Raw genomic sequence first — 11,217 nt, forward strand, 5'->3', positions numbered from 1 at the left:
AAATAAAAATGTCAGTCATCAATTCATGCATCACCTCATGTCATCATAACAGAGGTCTGTCTTCCAGGAAAGAACAGTTTAAAATTAATGTAATATAGTATTGGCCATACTATATGATGTATTGCTTGTCTTTGTTTAATAATACAGAAGACAAAGACCTTAAAAAATAATCGCATATCGCATCGCAATCGCAATATTGGGGCAAAAAATCGCAATTAGATTATTTTCCATAATCGTTCAGCCCTAGCTTATACAGGTGGCTCCTGTGGAGCGCGGTAGTGGAGGGAGGGCAAAGGGGGTGGAGACAGGTTGCTAACCCTTCTCAGAACTGACTGAGGCAGACCAGGCGGGGTGTAGCACAGCAGGACAAGTGTGTGTCTGTGTGTGTGCGCCTGGCTGAGCAGACGGAGCAGTAATAGCATTAGCTGACTGACTGCCTGCAGGAATGATGAGTTTGGTTGAGGACAGTAATTAATACCATCTCCTCTTTATCTGCCCGTCTGTCAGTTTAAATCAAAATGAAACTGCTGCAGCTTCCAAATTAAATATGCAAATCATTTTAGAGTAAAAACAAATTGTCGTTTCATTTCTGTGCAGAGGCTAAACAAAATCGATTGGTTTATCTCCTGGGAAGATGTATGGGTGCAACACACAAACTAGGAGGAGGGGGGGTCTCTGCTCCTCCTTGCAAACGGGCTCCACTCAGCTTTGGATCAGAAGGATAAAGTCTTATCTGAGGATAGCTGTAAGTTAGCCCTCAACCATCTAAACATGAGGAGGATGACGTGTTGGAGATACAGAAAAGGGAGACATGTCAGTGGACCTGCAGCGGGTGTCCAAAGAGCCCGGTTGGTCAGAAAGCAGATCCTGTAATGCAAATATCACATCTGGGATCTTTACTTGTGTGCAGCTCAGCAGCTCGGCTTTTAATGTCTTAACATTAGCCTGACGCTTCGGGACAGTCTTGGCTCGGCAGCTCGGTGGTTCATCATTGTGTCTTTGTGCGAGATACTGAACAGACAAAATTCCCCCAGTGCAAAGGTTAAAAGCGCTGCATGTATACAGTGAGGACCGCTGTGCCAGTGAGGGACTGGGGCTTGTAGCATGAAGGGATTTCAGTGCTTTATAGTGCTAGAAAAGTTGTGGATGAATAACAAGGCTTTTTAACCAGAAATTGGCAACTTTTAAATGCATTTATTTAATTAATTTTAATCTGTTTTCCCTTTTCTAATAGTCCTGATGTTAAGAGTTTAAAAAAAAATAAAGGAGAAAAAAACAGCGACTGTGCAAAACTGTAGATGATTAATCTTAACAGTGAAGAAGCTGCTCATCCCATAAATCCTGATTCCACAGTAAACCTTATTTTCATCACTGTAGTGATTATACGGTTCATAATAACGTTAAAAAATAAGAAATTTGAATGTATTTTGGAGTTTGTGTGTGTGGTTGCCAGTATGGTACAGTACAATCACTCCTCACAAGCTTTTTGATGCTTTGGCTCACTAAACAACAGGACGTTTGCAGGTTTAAACAGAAGTTTCCATGGTAACAGTGAATTCCACCAATTGGCGGTGTTGCTGTTTCAGTTTAGGATTGTGGGTAGAGCAGGGTGGACTCGTGGTTTCTACAGGAGCATCGTTTCACAGTCTTGTAGCTCTGCACGTTAGATGGTTACAACAGTTTGTTTCCTAATGAAAAGCAGGATTTTGACTTTCTGAACGTCACTGTTGTGTGTGCACTGATGCTTTTGAGTATTCCTCCTTGAAAGGCTCAGGTTGAACTAGGATAGATCCTGATAAATGCTGCCGATTCGCTGTTTCTAAAGACCTTTAAAGTGATGTGTTTAATGACACAAGAGGCATGAAAATCACATGTCTGTCAGTCCTGGTAAAACTAGAAAGTCTGTTTATGTGCCACTAATTTTGTATGAAATGAGCTTTGAATGAGCTCATGGGTGGATGTGGTTTCCAGTTTTCCTGTCCAGGCTGCAGCTTCATATTTAGCTGTGTCTTCTTCTCTAACCCGGTGATCATAGCAAGAATCATAGCAAATAGCTGTTAGCCATTTTTTATCTCAAGATCTCTGTCAAGTAATTTCATACTTGACTTTCCTACAGTTTGAGCTGTTTTGGCTAGTAGTAGAAGTGTCATGAAGTGAGGAAATGAGTTCAGAGGACGTCCTAGGACTCCTTTCTTTTAAGGCACCAAAAGGCAGCAGCCTAGTGTGGGGTGATTCACACGACCCCAGCTCGTCTCCGCAGAGTCCTCAGACATCTTTCATCCTGTCACAAATCCTCCTGCGCTGTATCAGCACCAGCGTCAGAGTGGAGTAAATCCTTGTGGAGTCTGTCATGTCAGAGTTTCTCCTCTAACTCTAACCGTCTTCCTCTCTCTCCCGTCCTCTTTTCCCCCCTCTTTCTCCGTCTCATCCTGTCCCCTTCTTTCTCTTTCCTACTATTTTGGGAGTCGTGCCAAGTTCCACTTTTCAACAGCAGAGCGGAGTCCTCGCCACGTTGCCGTGGCAACACTCCCATGGCTCACCGACATACTTTTTTCCTCCTCTTCCTCTTCTTCTTCCTCCTTCTTCTTGTCATGCTAATTTTCTCTTTCCCTCTGTGCCCTACAGTCCCAGAAACTCTTGAGATGTTTAAAGTCATTTAATCCAGGTAGAGATTTGATAGGGTGTTCTTGTCTAATATTTTCATGTGTGTGCGCATGCACGGGTTTGTTGGTATGGGTATATATGTATGTGTATATGTATGTATGTGTATATGTATATGTATATGTATGTGTATATATATATATATATATATATGTATATATGTATGTGTGTGTGTGTATATATATATATATATATATATATATATATATATATATATATATCAGGGTCACCAATAGCAGCTGGATAGCGTAGTGGTTAAACTACACGCCTTTGGAACAGAGGATCGCAAGTTCGATTCCTGCCTGGGGCGTCTGTATCCAGTAAGGGTCCTAAGGCTAGACCCCCTATGCTAAGCAAGCCTACCGCAGACATGAGCGAGACAGATAAATATGAAGGCATGCCGGCTCGGACGTCGCCCGGATCAACAAGGTCCGCGTCAGGTGTTGAGGAACCAGGGCACCCTGACGAAAAGTGGGCTACTGGAACAAGAAGGCATCGGTGGGCAAGGGACGAAAACAGGGCGTTGTTGGAATGCTACTACGCAAGTAACCCCGGCGGAAGGGGCTACATGAATAGGATGAGGGAACAATGGATTCTTCGATACCCAACATCCACAATGACGGCGAAACAACTAGTAGCTCAGTGTTCCAACATTCGAAAGAAGGGACTGCTCTCACAGCTAGAGATTGACGAGGTACAACACAAATGCTACGGCAAGGAGGAGTCAGGACGCCAGGTCAGGGGGGAGATATCATCACCCCCACCCGAGATTGGGTACATAGCCCCAAGTGCGATAGGAGAAGGATCGTTGAGTGCGAGAGGAACTGACCTGAAAAATAGGATCATGGCCAAGCTTGAAACCTGGATCCCCCGTAGCCGGTTACCAAGATTACGTGAAGTACCCTCAGAAGGTCTGCTAGATGATGTTAATGCAGCACTACGGGCAATACCTACAACCACGATTACCGACACTAACAAGCTGATCTACAATACGGCAGCAGTGATCAGTGAGATGCTTGGCTACAAGTTGAACAGCCACAAGGGGCAGTACCCTCCATGGAGAAGGAGGCTAGAGGGCAAGATCAAAGTAGCACGGAGGGAGGTTAGCCAACTAACGGAGTTGCAGAAAGGTGCGACAAATAAGGTGCCTAAGAAATACAGCAAGCTGTCCATACCTGAGGCCTTGGAAACTGCCAAGCAAAGACTCACAGCCTTGGCCAGCCGCTTGAGGAGGTACGGCAGGAGAATAAACCAGCTGTTCTCCACAGAACCAGCAAAGGTGTACTCTCAGTGGCAAGGGAACAATAAGAGAACAGCACCACCAAGGCTGGGGACGGAGAAGGATGCAACCCATAACGGCAATGCTCAGTGGCTAGTGGATCTGAGGGCAGACCACAGCGACCTCCCTGAACAGGGTCCAGTAACCATCACAGTGGCAGATATCCAAGAAAGGGTCTCCAGTATGAAGAGTTGGACAGCACCAGGGCCCGACATGGTTCACGCCTACTGGCTGAAGAAGCTGACTGCACTCCACGAGCGTCTGGCAGCACAAATGAACCAGCTGCTAGTTAACGAGAGACACCCGGAATGGCTAACTGAAGGCCGGACGGTCCTGATCCCCAAGGACCCCAAGAAGGGGCCGGTCCCCTCCAACTACCGACCAATAACCTGCCTTAGTACTACATGGAAGCTCCTGTCAGGCATCATATCGGCTAAGATGAACAGGCACATGGGTCAATACATGAGTGGGACACAGAAAGGAATTGGCAAGAATACCAGAGGTGCAAAACACCAGCTACTGGTAGACAGAACAATCAGCCGAGACTGCAAGACCAGACTGACCAACCTGTGCACTGCCTGGATTGATTACAAGAAGGCCTATGACTCGATGCCCCACAGCTGGATACTGGAATGCCTAGAATTGTACAAGATCAATGGGACCCTAAGAGCCTTCATCAGGAACTCAATGGGGATGTGGCGTACAACACTAGAGGCCAACTCCAAGCCCATAGCACAAGTTACCATCAAGTGCGGGATCTACCAAGGAGATGCTCTGTCCCCACTGCTGTTCTGCATAGGCCTGAACCCCCTCAGTGAGATCATTAACAAGACTGGCTACGGATACCGACTACGGAACGGAGCAGTTGTCAGCCACCTCCTGTACATGGATGACATCAAGCTGTATGCCAAGAGTGAACGAGACATCGATTCACTGATCCACACTACCAGGCTATACAGCAATGACATTGGAATGTCGTTCGGACTGGAGAAGTGTAGTCGGATGGTAACAAAGAGAGGGAAGGTAGTCAGAACTGAGGGGATTGAACTACCAGAAGGCAACATTGCAGACATAGAGGACAGTTACAAGTACCTGGGGATCCCGCAGGCAAATGGGAACCATGAAGAGGCCGCTAGAAAGGCTGCAACCACCAAGTACCTGCAGAGGGTCAGGCAAGTCCTGAGGAGTCAGCTGAATGGTAAGAACAAGATCCGGGCAATCAACACATACGCCCTGCCCGTGATCAGGTACCCTGCTGGGGTAATAGGCTGGCCAAAGGAGGAGATAGAAGCCACTGACATAAAGACAAGAAAGCTCCTGACCATGCATGGAGGGTTTCACCCCAAGTCCAGCACCCTGAGGCTGTACGCTAAGCGGAAGGAAGGGGGCCGGGGACTGGTGAGTGTCAGCACCACAGTCCAGGATGAGACAAGGAACATCCAAGAATACATTGGGAAGATGGCCCCAACTGACCGAGTGCTCAGTGAATACCTCAGGCAGCAGAAACCCAAGAAAGAGGAGGGAGACGAGGAACCATCATGGAAGGACAGGGCCCTGCACGGTATGTACCACCGGCAGATAGAGGAGGTGGCTGATATCCAGAAATCCTACCAGTGGCTGGACAAAGCTGGACTGAAAGACAGCACAGAGGCACTAATCATGGCAGCACAAGAACAAGCTCTGAATACAAGATCCATAGAGGCTGGGGTCTATCACACCAGGCAAGACCCCAGGTGCAGGCTGTGTAAAGATGCCCCAGAGACAATCCAGCACATAACAGCAGGGTGCAAGATGCTAGCAGGCAAGGCATACATGGAACGCCATAACCAAGTGGCCGGCATAGTGTACAGGAACATCTGTGCCGAGTATAACCTAGAAGTCCCGAGGTCAAAATGGGAGATGCCCCCAAGGGTGGTGGAGAATGACCGAGCTAAGATCCTGTGGGACTTCCAGATACAGACGGACAAAATGGTGGTGGCTAACCAACCGGACATAGTGGTGGTAGACAAACAGAAGAAGACGGCCGTAGTGATCGATGTAGCGGTTCCGAATGACAGCAATATCAGGAAGAAGGAACACGAGAAGCTGGAGAAATACCAAGGGCTCAGAGAAGAGCTCGAGAGGATGTGGAGGGTGAAGGTAACGGTGGTCCCCGTGGTAATCGGAGCACTAGGTGCGGTGACTCCCAAGCTAGGCGAGTGGCTCCAGCAGATCCCGGGAATAACATCGGAGATCTCTGTCCAGAAGAGCGCAGTCCTGGGAACAGCTAAGATACTGCGCAGGACCCTCAAGCTCCCAGGCCTCTGGTAGAGGACCCGAGCTTGAAGGATAAACCGCCCGCAGGGGCGTGCTGGGTGTTTTTATATATATATATATATATATATATATATGTATATGTGTATATATATATATATATATATATATATATATGTATATGTATATGTGTATATATGTATATGTATATATATGTATATGTGTATATATGTATATGTGTATATATATATATGTGTATATATGTATATGTATGTATATGTATGTATGTATATATATGTATGTATATATGTATGTATGTATATATATGTATGTGTATATATATATATATGTGTGTGTGTGTGTGTGTATGTATGTGTGTATGTATATATATATATATATATATATATATATATATATATATATATATACCTGGATAGTCAGAGGAAGAGATATTCACCATTACTGGTTTATTAATGAGATGGAGAGGAGATGGAGAGCGAGAAAACAGGCAGGAATGCGGGGAAAAGTCGAGGAGGGAGGACTCCGACAGATGAGACAAATCTGAGATGAAGAGCAGCTACCGAGGCAGCAAAGGAGGATGAGGAGGAGTGCATATGTATTATTAAATACCCAGAGTGTTAGATTATTTACAACAGCTGGAGGAGGGGGAGGTCGATACTGGCTCACCCACGCACTGGTAGGGACGCTCGCTCGCACTCTCACGACGAGCCGGCGGCACAATCTGAGGTGGTTTGTGTAATTGAATGTCAGAAGCTATTAGAAGGAGGAAGGGCGGAAGAGTGTGTGAGAGACATAAAGAGGACAAACCAGTCAGTTTTTATTAAAGTTGGCATGTGAGTTTCAGGCAGGACAAACAAATTAAGGAGCATGTGAACAAATACACGTTTAGTGTCTTACAAGTGTAGAAATCGATTTCAGGGTTGAGGCACCAAAGTGGGATTATCACGTACGCCGTCATCAAGATAAAGTTTGCATCACAGACTCACAGATTCACCCTTTCTGCCAGTGTTTTTGTTTACCTCCATTGTCTCGCCTTAGTACTGTTGATTGTGTCGTTGAATATATTAGAACTGTGGGAGGCAGCGCAATAACAGCAGAGCGCTGACCTGGGAAAACACACTCCTCCCACATCTACATACTGTACGGACACACACTCCAGTGTGCACACTTTGGGAAAATACACACCATACACAGATGCCATATACGCACATATGAATACACACAGACTTGCACAAAACCCTGGCCCAAAAATAACAAGCGTGTCCCACATTGAGAGTTCACTGCAAATGGAGAAAAGCCAAGCAGCTTCCTCTCACGTGTTTGACTCTGTCGGGAGCTCTGTCACACTTATTTTCCAACTTTTCTTTCTGTCTTTCTTCACCGCTCTCATGACAGCCTCTTTGGAAGAGTTGGGCCAAATGAGACTGTGCTGTTAAAGCATGTTGGATCCCATTTGGTCAATAATGTGATAATCTTTGAGAAGGAAGTTCAAAACTCCCTTTTTATATTTCATTTTAAGACTGTTATGGTTCGTTGGGCCAGTTGGCTCTTTTCTGGTTGGTTGTCTGGTTGATTAATCTGTCTTCTTGTTTGAATGACTGGGCAGTTGGTTGATTGGTCTGGTTGGTCTCTTTGGTTAGTTTGTTTTTTGGTTATTTGATTGGTTGTCTGGTTGATTATTCTTTCTTCTTGTTTGTTGGCTGGTCACTTGGTTGGTTTGTTTTGTTTGACTGATCATAATAATCATTCTGTGTGTTTGTGCGGTTGGTTGTTCTGGATTGTCAGTCTGTTTTTATGTTCAAGTAAACGACTGACACGTCCCATTTTCATGTTAAATATCCGCTATTCTTTTCCAAAGTTGCATAATCTGTTTACAGATTATCAGTACAGTCTACAGGTGTGCAAGAGCTGAACAGTTATATCAAAAAACACAGTTGAACAACAGATATTGGAGTCACGGTCCTGGGTTGGTGGCCCAGTGCTTTGATTTTTGTATTATTATTATTATGAATCGTTGCTTTCATCTTGCTTTATGACTGCTGGTGTTTTGGTTGCTGTTTTGTAATTGTAGCTCTCCAGTTCCTCTGGGTTTGTGATTTCTAGGTCTCAGTTTTAGGCTACGTCCACATGTACGCAGGTATTTTTGAAAACTGGAAAAGCCCGTCCAAACGTGCAGTTTTGAACAAATATCTCAGTCCACATGTAAACGCTAAAAACGAAATGTTGGCCAATCAGAAGTCTAGAAGCCTGGGAAAGAGTACACAGGGTTTTGTACACTCACAAAAACTTTACGTTTTTGTTTTTCTGGAAAGGCAGATAATTTTGTGTTACTTTTCAAGTGCCTTCATCATTTCAGATGTTATTAACTAAAGGCATTATTTTGGTTGGTGTAGACCAGCGGTCCCCAACCTTTTTTGCGCCACGGACCGGTTTATGCCCGACAATATTTTCACGGACCGGCCTGTGAGGTGTCGCGGATAAATACAACAAAATAAAACTAGTACCGGTACAGAAAAAAAGAAGATTTATTCATAACACACGTGAAAAGACCCAGGAAAACCGAGTTAACAATCAAAACGATAACAAAATAACGCTGAAAACCAATAAAAACCCTGAAAACCATACATTTCACACCTGAGCCTCAACTCTTGCGGCCCGGTACCAAACGACTCAGGGACCGGTCCGAGGCCCGGGGGTTGGGGACCGCTGGTGTAGACTCACAACTTAGGAATGAACAAAATGCATACAAAATACATACATTTAATTTAAGAAAGTAAATTTATTCAAGACCGACGTCAGCATTTAATGTAGAAGCCACGTCCGTAGTTCACTCTGATGCCTCTGTCTTTCTAAATAGAAGGACAGTAACTGCGCATGTGTATGTAAGTGTGGAAAAGTATCTTATCTCTATCTGCCACTGCAGTAATTTATGTAAACAATAACGTGGCGGACAGCGTGACGTCAAGAACGGCGCACACCTGTGACGTTGCGAGACTAAATCTCAGTTTTCCTCGACCACACTTAAACGCAAAAATGGAGTCTTTGAAAACACCTGTGTACGTGTGGACGTAGTTCTAGTTCTGCCCTCGTGTTTATTCTCTTGTTCCCCAGTCAGTCGTCTCTCATGTCTTTTTGGCACTAATTTATTCTTAAGAGGCTTTAAGGTTGTTCATACTGTGTGATAACTTAGTTCTTCATTAAGTCCTATATCACAACTATGTGCAATAGTGAAGCAAAAACAGAACTTTTCATATGATGATATAGTAGAGCTGGGCGATAGAACGATAACGATATGTATCGCGATATAACTTTTACTCGATAGAGAAATTAATCTATCGCGATAGACCTCGCCGCTCTTGTCCTCTTAAAAAAAAAAAAAAAAAGGTCAGCCAATCCAAATTAAGTAGCGCAGAGCCGAACCAATCACAGCCGCAGCGTCACGTCGCGTGACTTGTTACGTATAGCACAAGTGCCAAGCCGCACATGTGTATTTGTTTGGGAAGCAGCCAGCCACCGTACCGCCCGGGTAATGGAGGAAATGAGTGTGCCGACTAGAAAAATCAACCGAGTGTGACCGAAGAGAAAACAGATGATGGTACCAATGCCGGAGAGATTGTCGAACGGAAGAGCCAAAGAAGTTCCGTAGTGTGAAGGTATTTCGGCTATTTCAAGTCTGACAAAAAACAGAGTAGCGTGCACTGTAAATTGTGCCGAAAACAAGTCTGGAAATACAATAAACTGGTGCATCAGAATCAGAATCAGAATACTTTATTGATCCCTGGGGGAAATTATTTTTTGTTACAGTGCTCCATTTTAAACCAACATTAAGACAAGACAGACAATACGCTAACTAAGAATAGTACAATATATACATATATATACATACATACATACATAAGTCACTTATAAATAAATATTTGGAAAAGAAACATGTGTAGTTGTAGCAGCAAACAGTGTGTTAAGTGGATGCGTTGTACAGGGAGATGGCCACAGGCAGGAATGATTTCCTGTGTCGTTCAGTGGTGCTTTTCGGTAATCTCAGTCTCTCACTGAACGAGCTCCTGTGACTGACCAACATGTCATGGAGTGGGTGGGAGGTGTTATCCAACATTGTCTTTATCTTGGACAGCATCCGCCTCTCCGACACCACCTTGAGGGAGTCCAGCTCCATCCCCACAACATTGCTGGCCTTACGGATCAGTTTATTAAGTCTGTTGGCATCTGCGACCCTCAGCCTGCTCCCCCAGCATGCAACAGCATAGAGGATCGCACTGGCCACCACAGACTCATAGAAAATCCTCAGCATTTTCTGGCAGATGTTGAAGGACCTCAGTCGCCTCAAAAAATAGAGACGACTCTGGCCCTTCCTGTAAAGTGCTGTGGTGTTTTTAGCCCAGTCCAGTTTATTGTCAATGTGTACTCCAAGGTATTTATAGTCCTCCACAATGTCAACACTGACCCCCTGGATTGAAACAGGGGTCAAGTGTTTCCTGGTCTTCCTGAAGTCCACGATCAGTTCCTTGGTCTTTGCCACGTTGAGCATGCGTCACACTGTGCGCCACGTTATTGTTTCGGTGAAATGAATTTCTACAATACTGTTACTGTTAATTCTACTCTCTGCAGTGTTTAAATGCTTACATATACACACAGTTACTGTCCCTCCACACATACGACTCGGTTCTGCTTCTATGCCCCAGCTTTGTTTACTTTTTCCCACCGAGGCTTCTAGACTTCTGATTGGCCAACATTTCTGCACGGTTAGGAATCTAGCGCCACCTGCTGCTTTGGCATGTTCATAGCAGCGTTTTCCTTCATTTCTGCCTTTATGTGTGGACGGGATTATTTTTTAAAACGAAAACGGAAAATCTCCGTTTTCAAAAATACCCGTGTACGTGTGGACGTAGCCTCAGTCTCTGACTGGAAGCGCTAATTCGTCATTCGGCTTTTGTCAGACTGAAGTAACTGTTAAAACTGTTTGAAAAGCTAAGCTATACAACAAGGAG

The sequence above is a fragment of the Diplotaxodon limnothrissa genome, linkage group LG3 (genome assembly GCF_057381915.1).
Source record: "Diplotaxodon limnothrissa isolate DT_005_m linkage group LG3, D_limnothrissa_male_GT1.1, whole genome shotgun sequence".
NCBI lineage: Eukaryota > Metazoa > Chordata > Actinopteri > Cichliformes > Cichlidae > Diplotaxodon > Diplotaxodon limnothrissa.